The 26230-nt window shown below is 41.1% G+C and overlaps 1 protein-coding gene, 1 long non-coding RNA gene, 1 other non-coding gene and 1 pseudogene across 6 annotated transcripts in view; 2 read left to right on the plus strand and 2 right to left on the minus strand.

Moving 5' to 3' along the window:
- Positions 1–13811, plus strand: part of LOC149750677 (F-box only protein 27 pseudogene) — a 44174-nt pseudogene extending 30363 nt beyond the window's left edge. The window contains exon 2 of the transcript XR_016394385.1: positions 705–13811. The product of XR_016394385.1 is annotated as an F-box only protein 27 pseudogene (transcript). The remainder of the gene's footprint in view (positions 1–704) is intronic.
- Positions 1–14361, minus strand: part of LOC149750676 (uncharacterized) — a 77607-nt gene extending 63246 nt beyond the window's left edge. The window contains exons 1-2 of the long non-coding RNA XR_016394390.1: positions 14082–14361; positions 646–714 (exon numbers count right to left, since the gene is read on the minus strand). This is a non-coding gene — a long non-coding RNA (uncharacterized LOC149750676). The remainder of the gene's footprint in view (positions 1–645; positions 715–14081) is intronic.
- LOC111180020 (monocarboxylate transporter 1-like) overlaps positions 13820–26230 on the plus strand; it is a 40396-nt gene continuing 27985 nt past the window's right edge. The window contains exons 1-2 of one of the 3 annotated variants that reach the window (XM_022584045.3): positions 13820–14489; positions 23201–23263. The gene's annotated coding sequence lies outside the window, so the exon portion shown is untranslated. The other 2 variants (XM_022584046.3, XM_089917823.1) reach the window with 2 other exon arrangements.
- On the minus strand, positions 23118–23224 carry LOC115801883 (U6 spliceosomal RNA). The gene has a single exon (XR_004022241.1). It is a non-coding gene; the product is annotated as a U6 spliceosomal RNA (small nuclear RNA).

Below are 26230 nucleotides of genomic sequence, written 5' to 3' on the forward strand. Positions count from 1 at the left end.
TTTGGGGGTAGAGGGGAAAGAAGAACAAACGCACGTGTTTTTATTGGATGTGGAGTCTGGCTACGGGAGCAGTACATGTTTATGTGACTGATGATTTCTGTGGCAGTATTGTTTAAAATGGTGTGTACTACTGACACCTGCAAATGAGTGTTTGGAGGAATTTGGTTGTAAGGGTAGGGCTAATGCAATCTTGTCCCAGAAAAACGAATTTTAATTATCTAAAAGTTTTTCCAAGCAATTTTCAGAGTTGGAATAGCATAAGAATGTTTAGAACTATCCTTAGAGTTTTAATATGAAAAATGTAGCTACATGATAAATGTGATTTTCTAATTTCTTATACAATGTGACAATATCTTCAAATCAACACTTTTTCTTTTGATGAAATAATCACTGCTTCTCAAGAGCACCCAGATAATGATAATATTAAGTTTCATTTCATTTCGTTTCATTTCACACATTTCACTTCATTAGCTATTCTACATGACTTGTATTAGTAAAATATTTTCCTCTTTTAAAGTAAGATGGGAATGTAAGTTAGATTCATTATCCTGTTTCTTCCAGCTATATTTTGCCATTAAAATTTTTAAAATTTTGCCAAAGTAAGCATAGGTTTGAAGATATTCTTTCATATAACATCCAAATTACCTTATTTTTTTTTCTCACAAGCTGATTTCTCATTTCTTTTTTCATTCTATCCTCTTCAGATGGTAAAACCTGCAACAACAACAACGAAAAACAACCATATAAACCTCAAAATTTTCATTTAACTTGCATGCGCCCTAAGTCAAAAAAGTATAAAATACTTAAAGGTTATCTTTTTGGCCCTGTATTATTCCTATTTTCCACCATATATCACAACTTGTTAAGCATAGCCATAAGCAGTGCATTTTCAGATTATTTACCCAAAACAGCAAAATGATAAAGTGCTCTAACTTGTCTTAGAAAGGAAAGAGACGTGAAGCAAGGTGATGGCCCACCCAGGAGGGGCGCTGGCTGAGATGCAGGTTGCAGCTGAGCCTGGTGAGAAGCCCTCCTCCAAGGGCCAGCCTGTCGGGATCCCCTTGCTGAAGCAGGAATCCGAGGAGGCGCTAGAGCAGGAATCCGAGGAGGCGCTGGGCCCGAACCAACTGCCAGCCGACCTGCTCCTAATGGTATTGAGCCATGTGCCCCAACACATGCTGCTCAGGCACCACCACCAGGTGGGCAGGCGCTGGCGCGACCTAGTGGGCTGCCAGGCCCTGTGACTGAGCATCCTGCCCCGGAAACACGCCGCCCTGTGGCCCATCGTCAGCACCTGCCTGCCGCCGCCGCCGACCACAGGCCCTGTGTCCTGGGCCGCTTCTGCGAGCACAGACCCATAGGGCGCAACCTCCTCCTGAACCCCAGGGGCCTAGATGGCTTCCCAGAACAGCCTATGCTGAGTGGTGGGGACGGCTGGACAAAGGAGGGAAAATGTAAGGGCATGCCTGCAGCTCCTTGTGATGTCCACTTTCTACCTGCCTACTACCTACCTGGTTACAGGTGGTTTCGAAGAAAGGAAGTTTTGGACCTGGAGAAGGAGGGTTTCTGGCCAGAACTCCTGGATAGTGGAAAGACTGAGATTTGTGTCTCTGACTGCTGGATGGAACGAAGAGGCACTAACCGTATATGTATATATTGGCTAATTGTCCAAACTCTAGACATCAACCAGGCTGTCCTGTGTCATTTCTCTTCGAATCCTTTTCGCATCCGGCGGTGGAGGAGAGTCCCCTTTGAGGCCAGCCATGTGTCCTCCAACCCCAAGAACGGTGTTCACTTTGTGTCTTTTGAACAATGGGTGTCGAACCTGGAGTTAGGGAATGAGCAATATGGAGTCCCTTTTACCAACTCCAGTGTGTTTGCATGGGTCTGTCTGTCCTAGTCGTGGGCTGTCCTTGCAAAACTACCTTACTGTGCCTTCCAGGAGCTGGGCCCATTGGCTGGGCCACCTCAATAATCAAGGGCTTGTAGCTTCCTGGCATCCTGGGATCTCCTGGGTCCAGTCGAAATTCCTGCTGGGCCCTGTCTTCAGGTTTTGGAAGCTACTAGAAGAAAGTTTCTGCTGCTTTCTAAGGTAGACCCTGTTCTACCGAATGGAAACCCACGGTTGAGCACAGGGAAATGCTGGATCCTGAGAGCTCCACCATCCCCCAGAGGCTCTCTGGTTCAGCACCGTGCCTTCTGCCCTTGTCTCCTCCTGTTTCTGCTGCAGAGGCTTTATTGGTCCCTTCCAGGAAGCCCTCTTTCACCTCTGAACTAGCAGCTCATCCCTGTGGTTGGGGAAATTACAGCCCCCTTGGGTGGTGAACTTAACCTCATGGGGTTTCAAGCAAGACTGGGACCAGGACTCACAGCAGAAATTCAAACTAGTGCAAAAAATGTTTGGAGACAGAGGGTTCTGCCCACCCTGTGAACCATGAAGTGGTCCCCTGAGCCCAACTCTGCTCTGAATTGTATGGTGTATAAAGTTATTTTACTTTGAAATTCTTTTCAAACATGGAGCAAATAAATGAGCAATGTATCTGCCAAAAAAAAAAGAAAGGAAAGGTAAGAAGTCTCTGTAATTAACTAAGTTCCAGTTAATACACTTACGTATTTTAGACTACATTGATGGAATTTATAATCATGACTAATGTGTAACATTTCAGTGCTTGACAAAAATTCTGGTAGTATTCTAATAGATTAAATTGTATACAGAAAACTTTGTTAATTTGAATTGTATGAAAGGGCGTGCAAGAAAAGAATTTCATTGAATTCATTTATCTTTATTAAATAATAATAAGGAATTTGTCAACTTTACTAGAAAAAGAGGAAGATGAGGAGGATGAGGGGAAGAGGGGAGAAGAGGAGGAAAAGAGGAAGAGAAAGAAGCAAGGGGGAGTAATAAGGAAGGAAAGAGGCAGAAGGAGGAGAAGGACAAGGTATGAGGAGAAAGGGAAAGTAGAAGAGGGAGAAAATGGGGAAGGAAAAGAATTAGAGAGAAAGTGACAAATAGAAAAGATCCAAAACAAAAAACCTGAACGAACTTTTAAGTGTGGGGATTTGATGAGGGTGCAAATGGTATAAGAAGTTAGGTGACGGGCTTCCCTGGTGGCGCAGTGGTTGAGAGTCCGCCTGCCGATGCAGGGGACGCGGGTTCGTGCCCTGGTCCGGGAGGATCCCACATGCCGCGGAGCGGTTGGGCCTGTGAGCCATGGCCGCTGAGCCTGCGCGTCCAGAGCCTGTGCTCCACAACGGGAGAGGCCACACAGTGAGAGGCCCGCATACCACAAAAAAAAAAAAAGAAGTTAGGTGATGGGTAACCTGGGAGTTTATTATACTATTCTATTTACTTTTTATGTGTTTGAAACTTTCCATAATAAAAGGTATTTTTAAAAAAGAAATCAAATAGTGTAATTTACCATAGTAACAGAATTAAGGAGAAAAAGCATGTAATTATCTCAGTAAATATACAGAATGCATTTCATAAAATTTAACACCTGTTCATGATAAAAACTCTTAGCAGGGACTTCCCTGGGGTCCAGTGGGTAAGACTCCGCACTCCCAATGCAGAGGACCCAGGTTCGATCCCTGGTCGGGGAACTAGATCCTGCATGCATGCTTCAACTAAGAGTTCTCATGCCACAACTAAGGAGCCCGCATGCTGCAAGTAAATATCCCGTGTGCCACAATGAAGATCCCGTGTGCCGCAATGAAGATCCAGCGCAGCCAAAATAAATAAATAAATATTTAAAAAACTCTTAAAAAACTAAAAATTGAAAGGAAATTCATTAATCTGATAAGGCTGTATATAAAATCTTATAGCTGACATCAAACTTAAAGGTGAAATATTTAACACTTCCCTCTAAAATTAAAATAAAGATGTCCATTCTTATGTCTACTATTTACCATTGTACTGGTGGGCTTAGCCAGTACAGTAAGGCAAGGAAAAGGAAAAGGGATTAAGATTGTAAGAAAAAAGTAAAACTTTCTTTTTTGCAGATGACATGATTATGTATGTAGAAAATCCAAGGAAATCTACAAACAAATTACTAGAAATAATAAGTGAATTTGGCAAGGTTACAGATACAAATTCAATATGAAAAATAAATTTCATTTCTACTAGCAATGAGCAATTCAAAAGTTAAAATAAAACAATGCTATTTTAAAATAACCAAAAATACCTAGAATAATTTTAATGAAACTGCAAAACTTCTACATTAAAACAAGACATTGCTGAGAGAGCCTAAAGGAGACCTAATCAGATGAAGAGATATAATACCATGTTCACGGATTAGAAGACTTAATACTGTTAAGATGACAATTCTCACCATATGTTCTATAGATTCAATGCAATCCCAATAAAAACCCCAAATGGGCTTTTTTGGTTGAAATTGACAACTTATTTTAAAATTTATACAGAAGTGGATAGGACTTAGAATAACTTAAACAATATTGAAAAAAAAGGGCAAAGCTCTAGGGCAAACTACCTAATTTCAAGACTTATTAAAATAAAAAGCTATATTAATGAAAGATAAGGTAGTAATGGCATTAGAATGGACAAATAGATCAGCAATACAGAACACAGAGTCTAAAAATAGACCTACACATATATACCATATTGCCATACGCGGGCCTCTCACTGTTGTGGCCTCTCCCGTTGTGGAGCACAGGCTCCGGACGCGCAGGCTCAGCGGCCATGGCTCACGGGCCCAGCCGCTCCGCGGCATGCCGGATCTTCCCGGACCGGGGCATGAACCCATGTCCCCTGCATCGGCAGGCTGACTCTCAACCACTGCGCCACCAAGGAAGCCCCCATATATTAATTTTAAAAAAATAACCAAAGCAATTTATGAAGGATGAAAAAGTTTCCCAATAAACAGTGCTGGAACAACTGGATATCTGTGGGAGAAAAAAAAAAAAACACCAACCACCCCTCAACTTCACTGCATATTAAACAAAAATGTATTTGATGTGCATCATAGGTCTAAATGTGAAAGCTAAAACTCTAAATCTTTCAGAAGAAAATATAGGAACATATCTTTGCAACCTGGTCGTAGAGGAACGGGAGGTCAGAAAACATTTTTCATATAGAACACAAAAAGCACTAACTGTAAAAAACAACAACAGCCTCCCCCCACAAAAAAAAAAGTGGATAAATTGGACTTCATCAAAATTTAAAATTCAGCAATAAAAAAGTATCAACTGAATATATGCAATAACACAGATGAATCTCACAGATACAATGTTGAGTAAAAGAAGCCAGACACAAGTGGTACATATTACACAATTTGTTTTATGAATCTCAGAAACATGGAAAACCAATTTCTATTGACAAATAAAAATAATCATTGCATTGGGCAGAGAGGAATGGGCGACTGCACGGAAAGGGTCCCAAGGGAATTATCTGGGGTGACAAAAATATTCTTTAACTTGCCCTGGATGAAAGTTACAGGTATGTATAAATTTATCAAACTTCATTCAGCTCTACACTTAAGATCTGTATATTTTACTCTATGTAAAGTATACCTCAATAGAGGACAGTTTAAAATAAATCCTTTTGCAAATCATGTATCTTGATAAAAAGGATTTGTATCCAGAATATATAAAGAACTCATCCAACTCAACAATAAAAAGACAATCCAATTAAAAAATGGGTAAAGGATTTGTAATACATTTCTCCAAGGATATACAAATAGCCAACAAACACATAAAAAGATGCTCACCATCATTAGTCATTAGAGAAATGGAAATCAAAACCACAGAGATGCTACCCCACACCAACTGAACGGCTATTATCAAAAAAAAACAGAAAATAACAAGTGTTGGAGGATATGGAAAAATTGGAGCCCTTGGCCACTGTTGATAGGAATATAAAATAGCGCAGCCACTATGGAAAACAGTATGGCAGTTTCTCAAGAAATTAAAAACAGATTTATATATGAGGCAGCAACTCCATTTCTAGGCATACACCAAAAGAATTGAAAAGAGGGTCTCAAAGAAATATTTGTACACCCATGTTCATAGCAGTGTTATTCATAAAGCCAAATGGTAGAGGCAACCCAAGGGTCCATCGACAAGTGAATGGATAAATAAAATGTGGTATATATATACAATGGAATATTATTATTATTATTTGGCCGCACCGCACGGTATGCGGGATCAACCAGGGATCAAGCCTGTGCCCCCTGCAGTGGAAGCACAGTCTTAACCACTGGAGTGCCGGGGAAGTCCTACAGCAGAATATTATTCAACTTTAAAAAGAAAGGAGGGCTTCCCTGGTGGCGCAGTGGTTGAGAGTCCGCCTGCCGATGCAGGGGACACGGGTTCGTGCCCCGGTCCGGGAAGATCCCACATGTAGCAGAGAGGCTGGGCCCGTGAGCCATGGCCGCTGAGCCTGCGCGTCCGGGGCCTGTGCTCCACAACGGGAGAGGCCACAGCAGTGAGAGGCCCGCATACCACAAAAAAAAAAAGAAAGGAAATTCTGACACATGCTACAACATGGATGAACTTTTGAGGACATTATGCTAAGTGAAATAAGCCAGTCCCAAAAAGACAAATACTATTCCATTAATATGAGATACCCTAGAGTCATCAAATTCATAGAGACAGAAAGTAGAATGGTGGTTGAGGGGAGAGGAGAATGGGGAGTTGCTTAACGGGCATAGTTTCAGTTTTACAAGGTGGAGTTTTGGAAATTGGTTGCACCACAATGTGAATATACTTAACATTAATGAACTATATACCTAAAATAGTTATGAAGGTAAATTCTATGTTTTGTGTATTTCACCACAAATAAAAACAAAAATAAAAAAAGAGAAAAAATTGATTTCAAAATTTAAAACAAACCACATGAGATACTACTTTATACCCATTAGAATGGCAATATTAATATTAATAATAAAATGGAAAAAACAAGTGTTGGAAAATATGAGACAGTTGGAACATACATTGTTTGATAGGTCTTCAAAAAGTTAAACATAGAGGGACTACCCTGGTGGCGCAGTGGTTAAGAATCTGCCTGCCAACACAGGGGACGCGGGTTCAATCCCTGGTCCAGGAAGATCCCACATGCCGCGGAGCAACTAAGCCCATGCGCCACAACTACTAAGCCTGCGCTCTAGAGCCCGTGAGCCACAACTACTAAGCCCGAGTGCCACAACTACTGAAGCCAGTGTGCCTAGAGCTCATGCTCCGCAACAAGAAAAGCCACTGCAATGAGAAGACAGCGCACCACAAGAGTAGCCCGCACTCGCCACAACTAGAGAAAGCCCGCACACAGCAACAAAGACCTAACACAGCCAAAAATAAACAAATTCTTTTAAAAAGTGTAAACAACTCAATACCCATCAATTGATGAACAAATAAATACAATGTGATCTATCCATACAACAGAATATTATTCAGCCATAAAAAGGAACTAAGTACTGATACATGCTACAATATGGGTGAACCTTGAAAACACTATGCTAAATGAAAGAAGCCAGAGATGAAAGTTCACATTCCATTTATATAAAATATCCAGAATAGACAAATATATAGAGACAGAAAGTACATTAGCAATTGTCAGGGGATGGGGCGGGGGGAATTGGAATCAACTTCTAATTGTTTGGGTTTTTTTGGGGTGTGGGGGGAGATGGAAATATTCTGCAATTAGATAGTGGTGATGGTTGCACAACATGGTGAATATACTGAAAACTACTTAAGCTTACACTTTTAAATGGTGGATTTTATGTTATGAGGACTGTATCTCAATAAAACGAAAAGTGAACCTTTTTGATTTCACTGAGTTTGTCAGTGGAAACACAACCAAAACGTATTTTTCTCATTTTCCAGATAAAATATTTGAGCAGTGTATTCAGCACAAATGTCCAAATTTGCATTTACAAATTCCCCACCCCTTTTCCTTTAATGGTGTTTCTCATCCTAGCCCCTAATTTCTCAAGTTAGAACTTGCTTGAAACCTTGAAATCTGAGTTTGCAAATAACTGTAAGGTCCTTCTCTAAGGCAGCCTAGCTTGCATCATCTCCTTCTCAACCTTTAAAACAGAAATGTGAAGTAATGGGGATTTGTATAATAAAATAAAAAGCCACTAGAGGGCACTGTATCCCCTCTGGTTTGCAGTAAAGAAACACTTTTTATCTTAAAGGTTATGCTTTAGACAGTAAAGTCCAGAAAACTTGTCTATTCACCTGGTGAAACCATTCATTAGCTGAGTGGTTTGAAGAAAGTCTTCTAGCTTCTGGATTTCAGCTTCCACATCTGCATAAGGTTGGGCGTTGGTTACATGATTTCCAGGCTTCTGCCAACTCTAAAATTCCTCTTATACTGGCTTAAAACAAGGATGACATCTGGAAAAATAGTAAGAATTGTACCTGCTTTATCATTTCCTCCAGTTCACTCAAACTGTTTCCTCTTCCCACCTTCTCTATTTCTCTATTTCCAGCTAAAATATTAGAGTAACTCTGGACCTTTCCCCCTTAAGCGCCCTTTACTGATAATTTATATTAAAAAAAAATAAAACAAAAAAACCACTCTCAGAGCACTTTCCCAGTTTCACCAATAATTTTCTCTTTTGATTCTCATGACACATCGGGTTTGTAGGTATTATCTCCAATGTTCCTGGTGAGGAAACTGAAGCCTAGAAGAGTTCAGTGAATTGCCCACAGAAACATAGCTAGCAAGTTATAGCACCTGGTCTTCCAACTCCAAAGCCTGTACTCTTAATAAAAATATTCATTGTCAGTAGGAAGATACAAGTTTTGTGAGGCCTGAAGTATACACATTTATGCTGTCTGTGTTAGTTTTCCATCATGGCTGTAACAAATTATCACAAAGTTAGTGGCTTAAAACAACATAGATTTAGGGGACTTCCCTGGAGGTGCAGTGGTTAAGACTCCACACTCCCAATGCAGGGGTCTTGGTTCAATCCCTCATCGGGGAACTAGATCCCACATGCATGCTGCAACTAGGAGTTCACATGCCACAACTAAGGAGCCCACCTGCTGCAACTAAGACCCAATGCAACGAAATAAATAAATATTTTAGAAACAACAACAGCAACCTAGATTTATTATCTTACAGTTTTACAGGTCAGAAGTCCAACACAGGCCTCACTGGGCTAAAATCAAGGTGTCAAGCCTTCTGGAGGCTCTAGAGGAGAGTCTGTTTCTTTGCCCTTCCCAGACTCTAGAGGCCACCTACATTCCTTGGCTGGTGCCCCCCTTCCTCCATCTTAAAAGCCAGCAACAGCAGGTCAAGTCCTCACACTGCATCACTCTGACCTGTCTGCCTACTCTCTCCCACTTTTAAGGACTCTTAATTATATTGGGCCCAGACAATCCAGGATGATCTCCCTATTTTAAGGTCAGCTGACTAGCAAATTTAATTCCATCTGCAACCCTAATTCCCCTCTGTCATGTAAATAACGTACTCACAGATTCCAAGGATTAGGACATGGACATCTTGGGGGAGGAGGGTGGCTTCTGACTATCACATTGGCCCTCTTTAAGATATATAAAGTTTAAATTATAAACTTAGACATGATTCTCTTAACACAAAGAAGAAACTTCATTTAATTCATGGAAAATCTTTTTCTCCATTTATTTATTTGATTTATTGCAGTAAATTCATATAACATAAAGTTAACCATTTTAAAGTATACATTTCAGTGGTATTTAGTACATTCACAATGTTGTACAACCACCAACCAACACCTGTATCAAGTTCCAAATCATTTTCATTACCCTAAAAGAAAACTCCGCGTCCATTAAAAAGTCATTCTCCCAGCCCCTGGCAACATTAATCTTTCTGTCTCTCTAGATTTACCAATTCTGGATATTTAATAAAATGGAATCATACAATTTCTGACCTTTTGTGTCTGGATATTCACAATTTGAGACCCTTTGTGACTGGCTACTCTCACTTAACATCTTTTCGAGGCTCATCCATGTTGTAGCATGTACCAGTACTCCAATCCTTCTGTGACCAAATAATATTCCATTGTACGGCTATATCACATTTGTTTATCCATACATTTAATGATGCACATCAGGTTGTTTCCAACTTTTGGCTATTGTGAATAGTGCTATGAAACTCCTGTACAACTATTTGTTTGAATACCTGTTTTCAATTTTGGGGGTATATACTTAGAATTGCTGGGTCTTGTTGTAATATTATGTTTAACTTTTTTTTTTTTTTTTTTTTTTTTTTTTTGCGGTACGCGGGCCTCTCACTGTTGTGGCCTCTCCTGTTGGCGGAGCACAGGCTCCGGATGCGCAGGCTCAGCAGCCATGGCTCACGGGCCCAGCCGCTCCGCGGCATGTGGGATCTTCCCAGACCGGGGCACGAACCCGTGTCCCCTGCATCGGCAGGCGGACTCTCAACCACTGCGCCACCAGGGAAGCCCTTATGTTTACTTTTGAGGAACTGCCAAACTGTTCCACAGTGGCTATACCATTTTATACCCCCATGAGCAATGTGCAAGTTTTCAAATTTCTCCACATTCTTGCCAATACATACTTTCCTTAAAAAATTATTATTATAGCCATCCTAGTGGGTATAGAGTGGCATCTCGTGTTTCTGATTTGCATTTCTCTAATGACTAATAACGTTGAGTACCTTGTCATGTGCTTGTTGGTCACTTACACATCGTTTTTGGAAAACACCTATTCAAATCCTTTGCTCATTTTTTAATTGGGTTGTCTTTTTGTTGTTGAGTTGTAAGAGTTCTTTACATATTCTGGACATTAGACCCTGATTTGCAAATATTTTCTCCCATTGTGTAGGTTGTCTTTTCACTTTCTTGATAACATCCTTTGATGCACAAAAGCTTCTCATTTTGATGAAACCCAATTTATCTTTTCCTTTTGTTGCTCTTCTTTTGGTATTGTATCTAAAAATCCATTGCCAAATCCAAGGTCATTAAGATTTACCCCTCATCTTTTCTTCTAAGAGTTTTATAGTTTAGTTCTTACATTTAGGTTATTGGTTAATCCATTTTGAGTTTATGTTTGTATATGGCATAAGGTAGGGGTGCAACTTCATTCTTTTGCATATGGATATTCACGTGTCCCAGCACCACTTGTTGAAGAGACATTTCTTTTCCCATTGAATGGTCTTGGCATTCTTTTCAAAAATCAATTGGCCCTAGATTTGTAAGTTTGTTTCTGGACTTTCTATTCTCTTGGTCTATACAGCTATCCCTATGCTAGTACCACACTGGTTTGATCACTGTAGCTTTGTAATAAGTTTTGTAATAAGGAAATGTGAGTCCTCCAACTTTGTTCTTCTTCAATATTGTTTTAAGTATTCAGCATCCTGCACAATTCCATATGAGTTTACCACTTTTGCCAAAAGGGCTATTGCAATTTTATTTTTTTTTTGGGTTCGCGGGCCTCTCACTGTTGTGGCCTCTCCTGTTGTGGAGCACAGGCTCCGGACACACAGGCTCAGTGGCCATGGCTCACAGGCCCAGCTGCTCCACGGCATGTGGGATCTTCCCGGACCGGGGCACAAACCTGTGTCCCCTGCATCGGCAGGCAGACTCTCAACCACTGCGCCACGAGGGAAGCCCTGCAATTTTAATAGGTATTACATTGAATCTGTAGATCACGCTGGGTAGTATTGCCATCTTAACAATATTAAGTCTCCCAATACGTGAACATGGATGTCTTTCCACTTATTTAGGCCTTCTTTAGTATCTTTCAGCAACGTTTTACAGTTTTCAGTGTGTCTTCCACTTTTGTGTAGTAAGGAATCTGGTCTTGTCTAAAGAGAGGTCTGGCCTTTGTCCCAGCTCCTGGGAGATGACCACCACATCCTTGCAATTTCCCAAGTGATAGGAGTGTCTCTGTAATTCATAGTGGGTCCCTCAGACCAACTCTGACAGTTTATGCTAATGAGGTGTCTAAGGGTGGGCCCCTTCTCAGTTCAGGCTAATGAAATGACTCAGGGTAGGGCCGGCAATGTCAGAAAGACCAACAATGTGATTGGAGAGTTAGGGCTTTGTGTCACATGGTAACAGCCCAAACTTCAGGGAGGCAGGTGACTGGAGATTTTAGTTTGATCACATGGACTATGATTCATGCCAAGTAATGAAGCCTCACAAAGCAATGGATACCAGGGCTTGAGTGATATCCCAGGTTGGCAATACTCTGAGAGCACTGTCACACATCATAGCTGAGAGGAGATAACTCCACTCAGGACCTCACCTGGAGAGGACAACCAGAACTGTGAGTTTGGACCCCTCCCAGATTGTGCCCTATGCTACTCTTCCCTTGCTTGATTTCAATGTATCCTTTTTCTGTAATAAATGTGACTGTGAATATAATAGCTTTCAGGGTGTCCTGTGAGTCTTTCTAGCAAATTACTGATCCTAAGCAAGGTTATGAGAACCTCCAAATTTGTGGCCAGATGGTGTGAAGTGAGGGTGACCCTGGAGACCCCCAATCTTGCAGACGGTGTCTGAAGTAAGGGCAGTTTTGTGGGCAGTGTTTCTTCAGAAAGTAGAGTTGCCTAAAATCTTTGCAACCTCCTTAGTTAAACCTATCCCTAGGTGTTTTTATTCTTTTGGATGCTATTGTAAATGAAATTATTTCCTTAATTTCCTATTTATTCATTTTTAAAAATACTTATTGAGCACTTGCTATATGCTAGGCTCTGTTCCAAGTGCTTCACAAACACTAATTTTATTCCCCTAGCAACCTTAATTAGGTACTTTGTTGGAAACTGGGCAGACCCACTATACTGCTGCTTTACGTGCCTTCTTTGAGAAGTTTCCTGGGAATCTCTTATCTACCTCTTCGCACTGCCATTCCATAGTACAGGCCCTTATAAATTTACACCCGGGCCACAGTGTCCCACTGTCTCCCTAACTCAACTATCTACCACCTACTCTGAATGCTGCTGCCACTAACAATCCTGAAGCACTGCTGATCTAAGTTCTGGCCACTCCAGTGACCTTAAGTGCCTTTCTTCTCTGCATTTACAAAGGTAAAAAACAATTACTGCTCACAAGCAGTACTTGAACATAGATTCTGCAATGTCTTCTACTAACATATTGAACTGCTACTGAAAACTTTGCTGTGAAACAAGCAGAGTGGTTGAGAGGAGGGCGCAAGGCCTGACCCCACAAACCCCACTCCTCCTCAACCTCAGGTTATTCATTTGCAAAACAAAAACTATAAGGCCTACTCTTAAGTGTTGTGGGAATTAAGTGTGTGTGTGAGACAAAAGGTGGAGTGGTAGGACAGGTCCTGGCATGGCAAATGCTCAAGAAATGTGGGCTGATTTGTATCTCAGTTGCCCCCAAAGAACTTGTAAATTCTTTGAAGGCAAGGGCCTTGACATACTTTTTTGGTATTTCTCAAATCAAGATTATTTAATCACTTTAACAGATACACTTTGGTATCTGGACTTGCTCAAGAACCATGGCTCTTATGACAAAAACCAGGCTCTGAAGTCTGACTTCAAATGTTGGCCACTACTAGGTCAGTGGCCTCTGTAAAGTTACCCAACCCCTCTGAACCTCAGGTCCTTTATTTGTAAACTGTCAAGAGTACCTACTCCACAGGCTCATGAGGATTCAGGTGAAGTGTTTAGTATATAATCAATCGCCCCAAAACTGCCAGCCATAATTACATCCTGTCCCAAACATTCAGTGTCCACAAAAATTTGGCCTATCTGCAATCTTCATTTCTCCATCTTTCACACACACACACACACACACACACGCACACGCACACACACGCACACACACCCTCCCCCTCTTGGACCAATCTTTCCATCCTCTTACCCGCTCTTCTTTCCCGACTTCTGTGTACCTCAAAGACCATGGAAATCTCCTAAATGAGGTCGCTTCTACTACTGTTGCCATTTTAGGGAGCAGGAAACAGGCCCTGAGGGTTTGAGTGACTTCCCCGAGGTCACAGAACTCAAGCAGCGAGCCCACAGCCCACGCTCTTAACCTCTAGCCCTCGGCCTCTTCCCGGTCGGAGGTGCACCCGCGTCCACTCAAACCCCGCCCAGTCCCCCACTTCCAGTCACTTCCCCGCTCTTCCGCGCGCCCATCTCCCCCCCACACCTGAGTCAGGAGCCGGGGGGCACGCCCCATCGTCCTTAGCGGTTTCCCCTTTTCTCCGCCAGAGACTGAGGGTGAGGCCGACATTGGCGTCCCGCACGCGTGGTGGTGGCCGCGACGTTGCCGGGGAACACCCAGCGGGACCGGGAGCCGACGACGGCGGCCGAGGGGGAACCACACCGAAGTCAGCGCTGTGAGGGCGGGCGGAGGGGGCGGGGCCCGTAGGGCCAACTCCGCCCCCTGCGTGCATGCTCCGGCCCCCGCGGCGTGGTATAAGGCGGCGGCGCCCACCCCTCCCCACAGTGTCTGGCGAACTCCCGGGGCGTGGGGGTCGCCAGGCGCGGAGAGGAGCTACGCCCCGAGCTGCCCCGTCACGTCACGCTCACGCGGCGCCGCGACCCACGCACAACGGTTAGCTGGGTAACGGCGGGTGGCGCGCTGGGAGCCCTGGCTGCTTGGGCGGGGTGGGAGGGAGCCTCGGGGAACGGAGAGCTTGGTTTCCTGGGGACTGGGGGCGGCCCTCGAGGGCTTCGTGGCTGCAGCGCCGCGGAGCAGGGAGCGGTTGGTGAAGGAGGCGAGGACAGGTGTCCCGGCCAAGTGTTCCGGGCACCAGCGCGGGGAGATGAGTGAGATCGTGGTGGCCTGGGGGAAATCTCTTCATCCCGACTGGGGATGCTTTCCATCTGGAAGAGTAATGACCTGAGGCTATAAAATCTGATAGCGTTGATTAACCTCTTCCCTCCAGGATCTCTTGGCCAGGTTGTGCCTGAGCGAGGGGGGGGGGTGATATGGGGTGGGAGGTTGTTTTGGCGTTGTGGCATGCCACCTGTAACCTTTTTTTTTTAACATCTTTATTGGAGTATAATTGCTTTACATTGTTGTGTCAGTTTCTGCTGAATAACAAAGTGAATCAGCTATACATATACATATATCCCCATATCCCCTCCCTCTTGCATCTCCCTCCCACCCTCCCTATCCCACCCCTCTAGGTGGGCACAAAGCACCAAGCTGATCTCCCTGTGCCATGCGGCTGCTTCCCACTAGCTATCTATTTTACATTTGGTAGTGTATATATGTCCATGCCACTCTTACATCGTCCCAGCTTACCCTTCCTCCTCCCGGTGTTTTCAAGTCCATTCTCTGCATCTGCGTCTTTATTCCTGTCCTGCCCCTAGGTTCTTAAGAATTTTTTTTTTTTTTAGATTCGGTATATATATGTTAGCATATGGTATTTGTTTTTCTCTTTCTGACTTACTTCACTCTGTATGATAGAATCTAGGTCCATCCACCTCACTACAAATAACTCAATTTTGTTTCTTTTATGGCTGGGTAATATTCCATTGTATATATGTGTCACATCTTCTTTATCCAGTCATCTGTCAGTGGACACTTAGGTTGCTTCCATGTCCTGGCTATTGTAAATAGTGCTGCAGTGAACATTGTGGTACATGAGTCTTTTTTTTTTTTTTTTTTTTTTTTTTGCGGTACGCGGGCCTCTCACTGTTGGGGCCTCTCCCGTTGCAGAGCACAGGCTCCGGACGCACAGGCTCAGCGGCCACGGCTCACGGGCCCAGCCGCTCTGCGGCATGTGGGATCTTCCCGAACCGGGGCACGAACCCGTGTCCCCTTCATCGGCAGGCGGACTCTCAACCACTGCGCCACCAGGGAAGCCCTACATGAGTCTTTTTGAATTATGGTTTTCTCAGGATATATGCCCAGTATTGGGATTGCTGGGTCATATGGTCATTCTATTTTTAGTTCTTTAAGGTGTTTTCCAGAGTGGCTGTATCAATTTACATTCCTACCAACAGTGCAAGAGGGTTCCCTTTTCTCCACACCCTCTCCAGCATTTATTGTTTGTAGATTTTTTTGATGATGGCCATTCTGACCTGTGTGAGGTGATACCTCATTGTAGTTTTGATTTGCATTTCTCTAATAATTAGTGATGTTGAGCATCCTTTCATGTGTTTGTTGGCCATTTGTATATCTTCTTTGGAGAAATGTGTATTTAGGTCTTCTGCTTATTTTTGGGTGGGTTGTTTGTTTTTTTGATATTGAGCTGCATGAGCTGCTTGTAAATTTTGGAGATTATTCCTTTGTCCATTGATTCGTTTGCAAATATTTTCTCCCATTCTGAGGGTTGTCCTTTCGTCTTGTTTATGGTTTCCTTTGCTGTGCAAAAGCTTTGAAGTTTCATTAGGTCCCATTTGTTTATTTTTGTTTTTATTTCCATTTCTCTAGGAGGTGGGTCAAAAAGGATCTTGCTGTGATTTATGTCATAGAGTGTTCTGCCTATGTTTTCCTCTAAGAGTTTCATAGTGTCTGGCTTTATATTTAGGTCTTTAATCCATTTTGAGTTTATTTTTGTGTATGGTGTTAGAGAGTATTCTAATTTCATTCTTTTATATGTAGCTGTCCAGTTTTCCCAGCACCACTTATTGAAGAGGCTGTCTTTTCTCCATTGTATATCCTTGCCTCCTTTATCAAAGATAAGGTGACCATATGTGTGTGGGTTTATCTCTGGGCTTTCTATCCTGTTCCATTGGTCTATATTTCTGTTTTTCTACCAGTACCATACTGTCTTGATTACTGTAGCTTTGTAGTATAGTCTGAAGTCAGGGATCCTAATTCCTCCAGCTCTGTTTTTCTTTCTCAAGATTGCTTTGGCTATTTTGTCTTTTGTGTTTCCATACATTTTGTGAAATTTTTTGTTCTAGTTCTGTGAAAAATGCCATTGGTAGTTTGATAGGGATTGCACTGAATCTGTAGATTGCTTTGGGTAATATAGTCATTTTGTGAAATTTTTTGTTCTAGTTCTGTGAAAAATGCCATTGGTAGTTTGATAGGGATTGCACTGAATCTGTAGATTGCTTTGGGTAATATAGTCATTTTCACAATGTTGATTCTTCCAATCCAAGAACATAGTATATCTCTCCATCTGCTTGTATCGTCTTTAATTCATCACTGTCTTATAGTCTTCTGCCTACAGGTCTTTTGTCTCCTTAGGTAGGTTTATCCCTAGGTATTTTATTCTTTTTGTTGCAGTGGTAAATGGGAGTGTTTCCTTAATTTCTCTTTCAGATTTTTCATCATTAGTGTATAAGAATGCAAGAGATTTCTGTGCATTAATTTTGTACCCTGCTAGTTTACCAAATTCATTGATTAGCTCTACTATTTTTCTGGTAGCATCTTTAGGATTCTCTGTGTATAGTATCGTATCATCTGCAAATGGTGACAGTTATACTTCTTCTTTTCTGATTTGGATTCCTATTATTTCTTTTTCATCTGTTATTGCTGTGGCTAAAACTTCCAAAACTATATTGAATAATATTGATGAGAGTGGGCAACCTTGTCTTGTTCCTGATCTTAGTGGAAATGGTTTCAGTTTTTCACCATTGAGAATGATGTTGGCTGTGTGTTTGTCATATATGGCCTTTATTATGTTGAGGTAAGTTCCCTTTATGCCTACTTTCTGGAGGTTATTTTTATCATAAGTCGGTGTTGAATTTTGTCAAAAGCTTTTTCTGCATCTATTGAGATGCTTATATGGTTTTTCTCCTTCAATTTGTTAATATGGTGTATCACATTGATTGATTTACATATATTGAAGAATCCTTGCATTCCTGGGACAAAACCCACTTCATCATGATGTATGATCCTTTTAATGTGCTGCTGGATTCTGTTTGCTAGTATTTTTTTTTTTTTTTTGCGGTACACTGGCCTCTCACCACTGTGGCCCCTCCTGTCGCAGAGCACAGGCTCCGGACATGCAGGCCCAGCGACCATGGCCCACGGACCCAGCCGCTCCGTGGCATGCAGAATCCTCCCAGACCGGGGCACAAACCCGCGTCCCCTGCATTGGTAGGCGGACTCCCAACCACTGCGCCACCAGGGAAGCCCTGTTTGCTAGTATTTTGTTGAAGAGTTTTGCATCTATGTTCATCAGTGATATTGGCCCTATAGTTTTCTTTTTTGTGACATCCTTGTCTGGTTTTGGTGTCAGGGTGATGGTGGCCTTGTAGAATGAGTTTGGGAGTGTTCCTCCCTCTGCTATGTTTTGGAAGAGTTTGAGAATGATAGGTGTTAGCTCTTCTCTAAATGTTTGATAGAATTTGCCTGTGAAGCCACCTGGTCCTGGGCTTTTGTTTGTTGAAAGATTTTTAATCACAGTTTCAATTTCAGTGCTTGTGATTGGTCTGTTTATATTTTCTATTTCTTCCTGGTTCAGTCTTGGAAGGTTGTGCTTTTCTAAGAATTTGTCCGTTTCCTCCAGGTTGTCCATTTTATAGGCATATAGTTGCTTGTAGTAATCTCTCATCATCCCTTGTATTTCTGCAGTGTCAGTTGTTACTTCTCCTTTTTCATTTCTACTTCTGTTGATTTCAGTCTTCTCCCTTTTTTTCTTGATGAGTCTGGCTAATGGTTTATCAATTTTGTTTATCTTTTCAAAGAACCAACTTTTAGCTTTACTGATCTTTGCTGTCGTTTCCTTCATTTCTTTTTCATTTATTTCTGATCTGATCTTTATGATTTCTTTCCTTCTGCTAACTTTGGATTTTTTTTGTTCTTCTTTCTCTAATTGCTTTAGGTGTAAGTTTAGGTTGTTTATTTAAGATTTTTCTGGTTTTTTGAGGTAGGACTGTATTGCTATAAACTTCCCTCTTAGAACTGCTTTTGCTGCATCCCATAGGTTTTGGGTCATCATGTTTTCATTGTCATTTGTTTCTAGGTATTTTTTGATTGCCTCTTTGATTTCTTCAGTGATCTCTTGGTTATTTAGTAGTGTATTGTTTAGCCTCCTTGTGTTTGTTTTCTTACAGTTTTTATTCCTGTAATTGATATCTAGTCTTATAGCTAGTAGTAGTAGTCGGAAAAGATACTTGATACGATTTCAGTTTTCTTAAGTTTACCAAGGCTTGATTTGTGACCCAAGATATGATCTATCCTGGAGAATGTTCCATGAGCACTTGAGTTCTGTTGTTTTTGGATGAAATGTCCTATAAATATCAATTAAGTCCACATTGTTTAATGTGTCATTTAAAACTTGTGTTTTCTTATTTATTTTCATTTTGGATGATCTATCCATTGGTGAAAGTGGGGTGTTAAAGTCCCCTACTATTACTGTGTTACTGTCAATTTCCCCTTTTATGGCTGTTAGCATTTGCTTTATGTATTGAGGTGCTCCTATGTTGGGTGCATAAATATTTACAATTGTTGTATTTTCTTCTTGGATTGATCCCTTGATCATTATGTAGTGTCCTTCTTTGTCTCTTGTAATAATCTTTATTTTAAAGTCTATTTTGTCTGATATGAGAATTGCTACTCCAGCTTTCTTTTGATTTCCATTTGCATGAAATATCTTTTTCCATCCCCTCACTTTCAGTCTGTATGTGTCCCTAGGTCTGAAGTGGGTCTCTTGTGGACAGCATATATATGGATCCTGTTTTTGTATCCATTCAGCCAGTCTATGTCTTTTGGTTGGAGCATTTAATCCATTTACATTCAAGGTAGTTATCGATATGTATGTTCCTATTACCATTTTCTTAATTGTTTTGGGTTTGTTATTGTAGGTCTTTTCCTTCTCTTGTGTTTCTCACTTAGAGAAGTACCTTTAGCATTCGTTGTAAATCTGGTTTGGTGGTGCTGAATTCTCTTAGTTTTTGCTTGTCTGTAAAGGTTTTAATTTCTCCATCGACTCTTAATGAGACCCTTGCTGGGTAGAGTAATCTTGGTTGTAGGTTTTACCCTTTCAGCACTTTAAATATGTCCTGCCACTCCCTTCTGGCTTGCAGAGTTTCTGCTGAAAGATCAGCTGTTAACATTATGGGGATTCCCTTGTATGTTATTTGTTGCTTTTCCCTTGCTGCTTTTAATATTTTTTCTTTGCATTTAATTTTTGAGAGTTTGGTTAATATGTGTCTTGGCATATTTCTCCTTGGATTTATCCTGTATGGGACTCTCTGTGTTTCCTGGACTTGATTATTTCCTTTCCCATATTAGGGAAGTTTTCAACTATAACCTCTTCAAATATTTTCTCAGTCCCTTTCTTTTTCTCTTCTTCTGGGACCCCTATAATTCAAATGTTGGTGCATTTAATGTTGTCCCAGAGGTCTCTGAGACTGTCCTCAATTCTTTTCATTCTTTTTTCTTTATTCTGCTCTGCAGTAATTATTTCCACTATTTTATCTTGCAGGTCACTTATCTGTTCTTCTGCCTCAGTTATTCTGCTATTGATTCCTTCTAGAGAATTTTAAATTTCATTTATTGTGTTATTCTTCATTGTTTGTTTGCTCTTTAGTTCTTCTAGGTTCTTGTTAAACGTTTCTTGTATTTTCTCCATTCTGTTTCCAAAATATTGGGTCTTTACTATCATAACTGAATTCTTTTTCAAATAGACTGTGTATTTCCTCTTCATTTGTTTGGTCTGGTGGGTTTTACCTTGCTCCTTCATCTGCTGTGTGTTTTTCTGTCTTCTCATTTTGCTTAACTTACTGTGTTTGGGGTCTCCTTTTTGCAGGCTGCAGGTTCACAGTTCCCCGTTGTTTTTGGTGTCTGCTCCCAGTGGGTAAGGTTGGTTCAGTGGGTTGTGTAGGCTTCCTGGTGGAGGGGACTGGTGCCTGTGTTCTGGTGGATGAGGCAGAATCTTTTCTTTCAGTTGGGCAGGGCTGCGTCTGGTGGTGTGTTTTGGGGTGTCTGTGACCTTATTATGATCTTAGGCCGCCTCTCTGCTAATGGGTAGGGTTGTGTTCCTGTCTTGCTATTTGTTTGTCATGGGGTGTCCAGCACTGGAGGTTGCTGGTTGTTGAGTGGAGCTGGGTCTTAGTGTTGAGACGGAGATCTCTGAGAGCTCTCGCCAGTTGATATTATGTGGGGCCGGGAGGTCTCTGGTGGTCCAATGTCCTGAACTTGGCTCTCCCACCTCAGAGGTTCAGGCCTGACACCCGACCAGATCACCAAGATCCTTCCTCATGTTTAGACTTCCATCACCCATCTGGCAGGGAGTGAGCCTCCTCAAAGCACACGCAGCCGTCTTCCGGGAGGAAACACCAATCCCAACAGAAGCCCACAAGACAAAAGCAACTCAGCGAGATCCCCCGGCAGCTGAGAGCACGTTTTCTTCCTCTTTTTCTTTGATCTGTTGCTATACGCACTCCGCCCAAGACAACATCAAGTTTCTCAAGCTTTGCTTCCCAGCCTATGAAAAGTTGGGCACAGGGCCACCTGTAACCTTCTAATCTTTAAACTCTTTTAAACTTTTTTCCCTCTTCCTTTGACTCATCCTGAGTTCTACCCCATTCTTGATTCTCTGTGACTTTGTCCATAGAAATTCCATTTTCTCCTCAAATCCTACCTATCCCTTGTCTCCATTGTATTTTTAAAAAATATTTATTTATTTAGGCTGTGCCAGGTCTTAGTTGTGGCACATGGGATCTTTTAGTTGCAGCATGTGGACTCTTAGTTGTGGCATGCAGACTTCTTACTTGCGGCATGGATGTGGGATCTAGTTCCCCAGCCAGGGATCAAACCCAGGGCCCCTGCATTGGGAGCATGGAGTCTTACCCACTGGACCACCAGGGAAGTCCCTCCACTGTATGTTTTTTTTTTGCGGTACGCGGGCCTCTAACTATTGTGGCCTCTCCCGTTGCGGAGCACAGGCTCCGGATGCGCAGGCTCAGCGGCCATGGCTCACGGGCCTAGCCGCTCCGCGGCATGTGGAATCTTCCCGGATCAGGGCACGAACCCGTGTCCCCTGCATGTGCAGGCGGACTCTCAACCACTGTGCCACCAGGGAAGCCCTCCACTGTAATTTTTGTATTATGTGAATCTTTACACTTGTATTATTTTTGCTTACTTTCTCTCCTCTATTGTAAGTTTCTAAGGTAGTAGCTGTCTTTGAAGTTCCCATATGCATAGTTAAATGGAACAGTGTGTCTTGAGCAACTTTTTGGCTAATTACTGTGACCCATGGAATTCTCTCTTCTTGTGGATCCAGTAATATCAGTTACATTATTTAAATTAGCCCCAAACCTTGTCTTCAGTAATTCCCTCTAAGGTGTAGGCCTTTGTCATGCCAATTGCCAGTAACCCCTCTAGAGGTTGATGATTCAGATTTAGGATGCAAATTAGAAATGCACAATTTTACCTCACTCTGTTGTGATTGCACCTTGCTGATGTTTGTCATTTTTCATATAGAAAACAGCCCCTTAAGGGGAGCAGATTAACAATTTACTGTATTTTTTTAGGAAAGTGAAATAGATTGTTGAAATTATTTTAAGTGTATTATAAAGTGATTTTTGTTTTACTGACAGTATATTCTAGGACTTACATCGTCAGCATTTAAAGACTTCAGTTTAACCTATAATCGTATTTTGAGATAACAAAATTTCATTTTTGATACTTTTTTAGTGTCCAGAAATGCCCTTTAAAACAACTTTGCAGGGCTTCCCTGGTGGCACAGTGGTTGAGAGTACACCTGCCGATGCAGGGGACACGGGTTCGTGCCCTGGCCCAGGAAAATCCCACATGCCGCGGAGCAGATAGGCCCGTGAGCCATGGCCGCTAGGCCTGCGCATCCGGAGCCTGTGCTCCGCAACGGGAGAGGCCCCAACAGTGAGAGGCCCGCGTACCACAAAACAAAAACAACTTTGCAAATAACTATTTATCTGTGCTTAGTGTAAGTAATGCTTATGTTAGACAAACAATACTTAATTTATTAGTCTTTTGTGGATTATCAGGTACTTTACAAAAACAACTTTGTTACTTCTTTGAAGTAGTGGGCTCAGATGTAGTAGTAATAATGATGTTCAGACTCATGATGGACATTACACAATTATGTATACAGGAAAGAACTAAAAGGAGACAAATGTAATTGTCTTGAATTTGGGATGAAAAAAAATTTTTTTAACATCTTTATTGGAGTATAATTACTTTACAATGGTGTGTTAGTTTCTGCTTTATAACAAAGTGAATCAGCTATACGTATACATATACCCCCATATTGCCTCCCTCTTGCTTCTCCCTCCCACCCTCCTATCCCACAAAAATATGGAACGCTTCATGAATTTGTGTGTCATCCTTGCGCCGGGGCCGTGCTAATCTTCTCTGTATCATTCCAATTTTAGTATATATGCTGCTGAAGCAAGCATTGGGATGAAAACTTTAAGAATGATGAGTAAAGCATAGAGGTAAAATTCTAGTCTTTATTCATAAAAACCTAGAGATACTTTTACATAAAACCAACTATAAAACTTTTAAAAATTATGAATCTGATTATAGTGTTAAATATATCAGTGAGCAGTTCAAGTCATACTTTTTTTTTTTCAAGAAAAGGAAGAACAACTTTCTCTGCTGTCTTCCTCCTTGTGACTACTTATTTTCCCAACTTGGCCTCAAAGAACTAGGTGTGAAGTAGATACCAGCAGTGGTATACTAGCATTTCTATTCAAAAGGAGTAATGTAGATGACCATAACCCTAACTCCATACCTGTTTATTTATTATTTTAAAGTAGTCAGTACATTTGTGCTTCAAACCCTGGGACAAAATCAGTCATATATTAATAAATAAAAATAGTGTATTTAGGTTTTGGAGAGTCTACTTTGGATTGCAGAAAACAATGTTTATAGATTATAGTCTAGATTATAATCTGGAATTCTACTGAGCAAAACTCTCCTGTATAGTGTAAAGGACTTCAAAGGACACAGTCTCTAACTTCCCTTTCTTCACTATTACCTCAGATTTTTATGTCCTTTCTAAAATGTGAAGAAAATTGGTATTTAGAAATCATGCCAAAATAAAAAATTTCAAATAACAAAGATAGGAATTTGGTAATTTGGCAGAATTGTGTTGAGTCCATCTCTGGGTTTTGAATTTTTTTATCCATAATTTTTCTTTTGAATGCTCGTATTTTATTTCCTTTCTCCTTCTCTCTGAATCTTTTTCTTCCTGAAGACACTTGCAGTTTTAAATTTAATTTTGACACTGTGGAATAAAGTTTTTAATATAAGACAGTGTTATTATTAAAACTGATGAAACAGTTCTTGGTGACCAAAAATTGTGACCTTAAAAAGCAAATTGTGGGAGTTCCCTGGTGGTCTAGTGGTTAGGACTCGGTGCTTTCACTGCTGTGGCCCGGGTTCAATCCCTGGTTGGGGAACTGAGATCCCATAAGCCAAGAGGCATGTCCAAAAATATATAAATAAACAAATAAATAAATAAATAAAAGAAATTGTGAGAAACCATAACCGGCAACTAAGCTCAAAGTTTAATCACATTCAATAAGTATTATATTAGCTGTTCCAACTGAACCTTACTGCATCAAACAGCTCTACTATCACAGAGTATGTATGTAAATTTAAGTGTAAATATTCTGAGATTAATTAACCTTTAATTTTTTTTTACTCTTAATTCAGAAAAAAATTTGTGAAATTCATGCCATGGAGCATTTCTATTTAACTTCAGAACCCAGATTGTTTCCTTTGAACTGAGATGTTGCAGCTTCTATTAACTCAAATGGAAATTTTAGAAATCTTGGAGATATTTTTATTATCCTACCTTCAGCATACGTAGGTGAAATGCTCTGGGACAGGTAATCTTCATTTTCAAATGGTGGTATGGAATTATTTTGCAAATCCTCAGTTTCATATGTACCCTGAATTTAGAATGAGCTCTCCTAAGATGAGACTGGATGCCTCAGGACTTCTTTAACTGACTCATTTCATGCAAATCCCCTTCTCCATCATTTTTAAAAAATTTCTTATTGAAGTATAGTTGATTTTCAATATTGTGTTTCAGGTCTATAGCAAAGTGATTCATATACTCTGTGTGTGTGTGTGTGTGTGTGTGTGTGTGTATATATATATATATATATATATATATATACTTTTTCAGATTCTTTTCCATTATAGCTTATTACAAGATACTGAATATAGTTTCCTATGCTATACAGTAAGTCCTTGTTTATGTATTCCCTTCTCCTTCTTTACAAAAGAAAGACTACCTCACTCATCCCTGTTCTTACTCTGGTGTGCTGTTCCATGCTATAAAAATCTTTGGGGAACAGTCCAAACAAAGGGAAAAACCCAGAATGCATAGCTCCAGAGAGAGAATTTTGAAGGAGACAGGAACAGGTTGTAACAGGAATGTTTTTCAACTCACTGCTTTGAATTTGTAGGGAAGAAAAACTTTTCCCTTCTTACCTTCTAAGCTCTGTGGTTAGTCTAATAATTAAATTGACATAAGGCAGATTAACAGCAGAAAAACATTTAATTTCATACATATGCGAGCCCATAAAAATATAACACTTGAGACTTCCCTGGTGGTGCAGTGGTTAAGAATCTGCCTCCCAATACAGGGGACATGGGCTCGACCCCTGGTCCAGGAAGATCCCACATGCCGTGGAGCAGCTAAGCCCGTGCACCACAACTACTGAGCCTGTGCTCTAGAGCCAGCGAGCCACAGCTACTGAGCCCACGTGCCACAACTAATGAAGCCTGCGTGCCTAGAGCCTGTGCTCCGCAACAAGAGAAGCCACCGCAACGAAGAGTAGCTCCCACTTGGAGCAACTAGAGAAAGCCTGTGTGCAGCAAGGAAGACGCAATGCTGTCAAAAATAAAAAAGATAAATAAATTTATTGAAAAAAAATATGACACTCAAAGAAGTAATCTAAGCAGGCAGCTTTTATACCTGTTAGACAAGGAAACAATACATTTGTGAAGAATTGACAAGACAAAGCATTTGGGCTTGGGTGGCATATTAGTGAAGAAGTAACAAGGTTTGTTTATATAGCCTTCTCGGCCCTAAACTCACTATCTCTGATAATAAGGATGCCTGCTATTCTCCTGATACTGGGAGAGTAACTTTCGAATGGGAGATTTATTTCCTGCTATCGGGGACAAAGAAGGTCAGAGTGTCCATCTTGTACCGGGTGTTTCTTAAGTTACTTTAATTCAAAATAAACAATATGCCAAATGGCATATTTTGGGGTGGCATATTCTATTCCCTTTCAAATTCAAGTGAGGTCACACCTTTTCTGATAGTGAGGACTGGCCAGTTATATAGTGGCCATTTTCCGTAAACTGAATAAGCCGAAGTGCCAAGGTTTTGACAACGATATATTTAATGCACATATAACACAATATACAATATGCCAGAA

This window comes from Delphinapterus leucas, chromosome 1, assembly GCF_059928025.1.
Source record: "Delphinapterus leucas isolate spDelLeu-1000000601 "Yukka" chromosome 1, BTC_Dleu_Yukka2, whole genome shotgun sequence".
NCBI classification, from domain to species: domain Eukaryota; kingdom Metazoa; phylum Chordata; class Mammalia; order Artiodactyla; family Monodontidae; genus Delphinapterus; species Delphinapterus leucas.